Consider the following 7,393-nt stretch of genomic DNA (forward strand, 5'->3'; position numbering starts at 1 on the left):
TGGTCTCGAAGTTGAAGAGTGTCCAACACCTACTTCGGTGGTAGGGTTGTGAGTTGCTTTGTTGGGCTTGTAAACGCTTGAGCTTGACATCCTATTATTAGGAAAGAGACCTTGATTAGAATCTTTGAGTCAAGTTTATTAAAGCATAATTGTTAAGATTATACGACAATCCTAAGTGCTTTAAGTCTAAGGCAGGAAAGGTTATAGTTTCCTAGATTGCTAAGGCACCCTAGCTAACAAGTAAGGCACACATAAAAATGCAATCCTGGTTCTCTATAACAGCCTGGTTTGCTCTGATACCAATCTATCACACCCCCAGTTAGGGCCTGGGTGAAATGTGACTTAATATCAAATCAACCAACATATTATAATATACGAGAACAATACTAAATGATAAAACAAACTTTATTGAGTACGCAGCGGAAAATGAAACGTAGTTACAATGATAGGAATAACAATAATGGAAATGTTCACATGCAGAAGTAATAAATGCGATATCTCTTGATCCTATGTCCAAGTAGCATCACATAAGCAGTAAGTATAAGAGCTTGAATCAAACAGCACCTGAGACAAAACATGCTAAAGTGTCAACCAAAAGGTTGAGTGAAGTTCATAGGTTTAACAAATAAGTTTGACCGTTTGTTTTAGACCACAAGATTTAATTTGTAAGGTTGATCTCCCGCAGGATCAAAAAGTTATGCCAGTGCGTGATATTTAGACTAAACGTTCAAGTTTGCCCCATGACAAGTTGTGTCTGTCCTTGTCGGTTTAAATTTCATTATCAAGTAATACAAAGACTGAGTCAAATGTATCGGGGACGTTACTCCCGATAGGCCTACCCCCAATAAATAAGCATGCCGCAGCACTTAAAAATATCACTGTAGGGACTTAGTCGGACATAGCCGGGTATAGCATAGTTTTAGCAGTTGGTACTTGTGTCTAAATTGTAAATAGTAAAAGCAGCATGTGTCTCACCCCAAATAAGTTAAATAAGTTTGCTAGCAATAAAGAGTGGGGCTATGAATTCACCTTAGTAAGTAGAGAGAGAGTTATTCCTCGGAATAAAGAGTTGAACGAGTGAGCAGGAAAGTCAACCTATTGACATTTAAGAGTAGTTAAGTGTTTTGCCCATGTTTAAGTTTAAGTATGTGTTTAAGTATAGTTTGTTTTACTAAGTTTCTATTCCTAGTAAGTTACTATTTTTATAATGTTTCCATTTTTAGAAAGTTTCTTATTTTACTAAGTTTCTATGACTATAGAGTTTCTACTTTTATGAGTGTTTTTTCATTTTAGGATACTTGCCGTATTAGATAAGCTTCCAATCACCCCTTTCCCTTCGAATGGCTAATTTAGATCTAGGGGCTTGAGCCATAGGACCCTTTAAATCGGAAGTCCAAACCCTCTGCCTAGAATCTCGTAGAAACCATTCGTCAAGAAAGTTCGAAGATCTATACATCTCTAATACATATCCCAAAATATTTTTGTGCTACAATATAAGTAGTAGGTTATAGGTGCTAGTAATAGTAATAGTGTATACATGTTAAGTACTAGTATAAGTAGTATTAGGGTTTAAGGTTTTAATATGTATATGTATATATAATTCGTATATATACATAAAAATATTTTTTTTTTTACATGTATATATGTATATATAAATCTAGGAGTGTTTATGTATATACTTATGAATAACAAGTTTATAATATGAATATGAATTAACAAAGATTAAAGTTTATGTAAATAGTTTAGGGTTTATGTTATACCTTTGAAGATTCAAGATAATTAACAAAGAAAAGATGAACACGATGAAGATGGAAGATCAAAGCCTTAAAAATCTTGAAGAACTCCTTGAAGATTCTTGAAGAACACGAAGAACAAGCTTGAAGATCCGAATACCACAAGAGAGGGAGAGGGAGAGATTGTTTTTGAGAGAGGATTTTGGTGTGATTTGTGAATGAGAAACTAGGAGTTTATATAGTGCAAGTATTAGAGTGTTAGTCAACATAAGGATGTTCTAATTAATGATTTTATTTTATTTTATAATTTTTAGTCAACAATAGGTGGTACTAGTTTATATATATATTATTTTAATTTTTAGTCAACATAAGGATGTAATTGTTTAAGATTCTTTAGTCTCATTATTATTACTATTATTACTATTATTATTTTTTACATTTACTACATGATAAGTATTATTTTCTTTTTACTAATTCATGACTTGTATATATTTAGTTCTCAATTGTTTTATTATTTATATAAATGTCAATTTTTATTTATTACTTATAGGTTATCAGTTATAATATTACATAAATGCATAAATTTTAATTAGCAGTGAGTGTCGGCTAACAGTTTATTATTTTCATCTTTTATTAACTTGTCAATTATTGCACAAAGTTAATTAATATGTTTTCTAACTCTTAATACTTAATAATTGTTGATTAAAGTTTAATCATTAAGTTTTGATTATATTGTTTGGGCATTTAATATTGGAAAAATATATAATGGAAAAATGAGGGTCGTTATAGAAGGAGACCAAGGACAAATCCCAAGGACTAAACCTATAACCAAAGAATCTAGATGATTCGATTTCTGAAGGAAATCACAGAAGATCTTTTTACGCATTCTAAATCCTTACAGAAGAATTTCTTCATTATCCATCGATTTTAGAAATTCTAAAATATCATCATATCTTTCGTTATAAATATCCTCGATATTTCTAAAGATATCTTCATAACGATTCTTGTCCGCAATTAATTATCTCTTTGCAATATCTTTATTACATCATAAACGAAAACTGTTTAAGTTTCTATATTCCGTAAAATTTAAATTCAAATTTTGAATGATTTGAAGTAGTGTTGAGAATTGAAGCATGAGTTAGTATAATATAATGACGTCAGGCCAACATGATTATATTACAGTAAGTCATGCTAAATTTTTAATGGAAGATGATGATTCATAGACTTTATAATCATCATTTGCCATGTTACACGACTCTTACATTCTACTTAATCTCTGAACATATCAAGCAAATATATTCTTGATAGTTCTATCCTCAGTAATTCTGGTAATTTACCAAATCAAATCGTGATATTACGCTTAGAACAGTAGGTCCATTCGAAACTTCATACCTACAAATTCTGGACCATTACTCGCTTTACTTAGAGTCGAGAGGAGAATAAAAAGGCAAAGAGCTCCGACATATAAGGGAAAATATGTAGCCCGATAATGATACCGAAATTACAAACCGTGTATATCAATACGTATTGCAACGTAAAGACATGGGAGAATTAAAAACACTATAACCCCAAGGTAATAGTAGAAGAAAACAAATTCCTCTAGTGGTAAATGAAAAATAAGAATGACTGAAATGATAGTCAGAAGAATATCCAGGATAAGAACTGGATGGAGCATTTTCACAATCTTTGGAAGTATGAATTGAGGAAGAAAGTATAGAAGTGGTGAAGATAATGAAACGGAAGAAGCTAATTTATAGCAAAATTCCAAACACAGCAATTGAAGCAATTCACCTCATTTAATCAAAGAAAATTTCAAATTCCTTAATTACCGGAGAATCAAATCTTATGGATTACGAAGATTTCCTTTAATCCCTTGAATTCCAAAAATAAATCGTGACTACGTCAAAAGTTAAGGCGAACATTTAATTTCTCATTCACTCTTTTACAATAGCTTCGTTTATACACTTCCTATAATCAAATCGTTTTATCCATATTATTCAGTAGTGATAAAACTTTATTTTTTCAACTTATATTCATCATTACAATATTCTTGTTGTAAATAATAATGATCTCTATCAAACTTCATGACTATAATTTTCATGAACTACTCTCTGTTTTGTCTACCCTAATATTGTGACATAAACACTCAAAGTTTTAAATAAGCTCAATACTATTCATAACACATTTCATGTGTTCAATTTACTAAAATGCTCGTATAACACCATCATCCCTTTTGAGGATAACCTAGTCAAATGACACTCTTATTAATCCTTTAGATAACCTCCGCATTAATGATAAAATGCACTTTATAGAAGAACCTGTAAGAAATTAGGGTTCGTATTATTTAAATGCATGAAACAGAACAATATTCTATCCGTTGGAATTCACGAAAGGCCCCGAACCTACCTGGGAACGTGAAGACCAGATAAAACGTAAATATCCTCGTTTAGGTACGAACAACGCTGATTGATGGCAAAAACTAAATTTCGGGACGAAATTTCTTTTAACGGGTAGGTACTATAACAACCCTCACTTTTCGACTTCCGATTTTACTAAAATACCTAGAGTTGTTATATACGAATAAATTTAACGTTAACCGAATAAACATACGCTTAAAATAAATAATATAATTATAAATATTATAAATAAGATTATGATATATAATATAACATAATTACATCAATGAATATATATATAATATTTATATTACTTTTGTTATTTAGTTAATAGAATATATAATTAACTAAATAATACATAATATTATAACATTTATAAAACTAATAAAAACTATAAATTAATAATCATAAATTTTAATTTTTATAAAAACTAAATATAATAATAATTTTTATATAAAATTCGTATTTAATAATTAAACAAATATAGAAATAAAATGTTAAATGAAATATATTAAACAAATTTTTTTTTAGAATTTTATACAAAAAAAAAAATCAAAACTATATCTACTTTTAATAAATAAATACAAAAATACAAACTACTTTTTCTTATTTTAACTTTTAAGATTTTACTTTTAATAAAATACAAACTACTTTTTTTTATTTTAACTTTTAAAATTTACTTTTAATAAAAATACAAAATACTTTTTCTTATTTTAACTTTTAAGATTTACTTTTAATAAAAATACAAAATACTTTTTCTTATTTTAACTTTTAAGATTTTACTTTTAATAAAAATACAAACTACTTTTTCTTATTTTAACTTTTATGATTTTACTTTTAATAAAAATACAAACTACTTTTTCTTATTTTAACTTTTAAGATTTACTTTTAATAAAAATACAAAATACTTGTTCTTATTTTAATTTTTAAGATTTTACTTTTAATAAAAATACAAACTACTTTTTCTTATTTTAACTTTTAAGATTTTTCTTTTAATAAAATACAAACTACTTTTTTTTATTTTAACTTTTAAAATTTACTTTTAATAAAAATACAAAATACTTTTTCTTATTTTAACTTTTAAGATTTTACTTTTAATAAAAACACAAACTACTTTTTCTTATTTTAACTTTTAAGATTTTACTTTTAATAAAAATACAAACTACTTTTTCTTATTTTAACTTTTAAGATTTACTTTTAATAAAAATACAAAATAATTTTTCTTATTTTAACTTTTAAGATTTACTTATTTTATTTTAATTTTTTTTACCTAACATTTTCAACTATAAATACCACATATATTTCTCATTTCAAACTTACACCTTAATCTCTCATTTCTCTCTTAAAGAACTACTTCTAGTTGATATCTCGGTCACTTACTTGCTTTACTTTCCTTTCTTGCGTGGAATACTTCAACTGCTATTTAAGGTGAGTTTCATTTGCTCCCTTTTTATATATATTTTTGGGCTGAGAATACATGCGCTGATTTATAAATGTTTTACGAAATAGGCACAAGTACTAAAACTAATTCTATGTGGGTTTAAACCAGAAATATACCCTTAGCTTGGTAACATTAAACTACTTGTCTATGTACGGTAGGCGCGAATCCTAAAGATAGATCTATTGGGTCTGACAAACCCCATCCTGACTATGGGATGCTTTAGTACTTCGAGGTTATTTTAAACACACCTGATCTGGTGTACTTCAGAGGGTAAAACATGAACGTTAAGGCTTGTTACCGGGTACCTACAACTTATAGAATGCTTTTATACACTGGCTAGTGTACGGATATTTATGAAACTGAAATCTTGTGGCCTATTATTATAACGGAAATGATTGATTTTGATAAACTAATGAACTCACCAACCTTTTTGGTTGACACTTTAAGCATGTTTTGTCTCAGGTGACGAATAAGATGATTGCCATGATTGCTACCTGATGAATTGAATGCTGCTACATGGAGTCTTCATTTCATTACATTTACTTTGCATTAAGACTATTATTATTATTTCAGTTTAAATTTGATGTAAAACTTTTAATTCTTCCGCTGTTTTATTAATAAATGTTTTATTCAAAACGTTTCATATAGAGTCGTTCTCGTTTATACAACTGTGATTTGATATAATTAGTCACAAATACCCTAGGCCCTAATTTGGGGGTGTGACACTAAGGGATTGATATCTTGGTACGAGATCGGTTAAGTTTTTCCCGATATAAGGGATTGAGCAAAATTTGTGCTCGAAATTGTGGACTTTAATAAATTGCGGGTGACAATTTGGTTATTAATGTTGACTCTTAGAGAAGGATTTCCTAGAGAAGTTGGAAGAATACGTGACGTTTTCGCGTATTCTAAGTGATAATTGTGTGCATTGCACGTTTCGGAATGCGTGTAAGTGTGTATTTAGTTATTGGAATAATCTTCGAATTGATGATTAATTGGCGGTTCGATTTCGATGGCGGTTTTGTAATTGTGTGGCGAGTGTTGTACGCTCTTGACGGCCACTCTTTTCTTTTATGATTTTGGGGGTGTATGCGGTATGCCGTTCGAGAGGCATTTCCGTTAACCACATTCGTGTACGAGTAGAGTCATGGTGGTTAACTATCCTAATGTATGTATGTAATCGGGTCAGTGGTTAGGACGAAGTCGGAAAGGTGTAAGCCTTGGTGTTTCAAGCGCCTCCTTAGTGTTGAGTTGAAAGATAAATAGGCTAGCTAGGCGGCCTAGGTGGATAGTGACTAGCGGGCGTCATTAGGAAGTCATGGGCGTTGAGCCATAGAGTTCGATAGATTTGGTGACCGCGTGTAGTCAGGTGACGTGTGACACCGGGAGTAGACACCGTAAGGGTCGAGTCTTTGGAGACTCGGTGTTGGTAATTGGGGTTGGATAACACAACGACAGGTGCCTCCTTATACCTGCTAGAGTAACTTTTCCCTCTGATGGTGTGATTACTTTGATTTTGAGTACCGGTGAGAAACCCGAATTTTCAACTATAGTATAGTGTGATTTTTAGCGGGAAAAGTCCTATCTAGTAGGCGTGATGAGCGAACGGGTGTCGCTTATTTAGGAAAGGAAAGCTTTGGTGGTCTTCGAAAAAGTCTCAAGTTGGACTTTGGAAATTAATTGCGAAGGTAGTTAGCGACGTGAGTCAGAATGGCGAGGTTCCCGATAGAGGGATACGAGAGATTTTCAGAAAGCGTCGGGATGATTCTCGAATATTCCACGATTGAAAGGCGTAACGACGATGATTGTCGGTGAATTGTGTT

The sequence above is a fragment of the Rutidosis leptorrhynchoides genome, chromosome 4, assembly GCF_046630445.1.
Source record: "Rutidosis leptorrhynchoides isolate AG116_Rl617_1_P2 chromosome 4, CSIRO_AGI_Rlap_v1, whole genome shotgun sequence".
Taxonomy (NCBI): domain Eukaryota; kingdom Viridiplantae; phylum Streptophyta; class Magnoliopsida; order Asterales; family Asteraceae; genus Rutidosis; species Rutidosis leptorrhynchoides.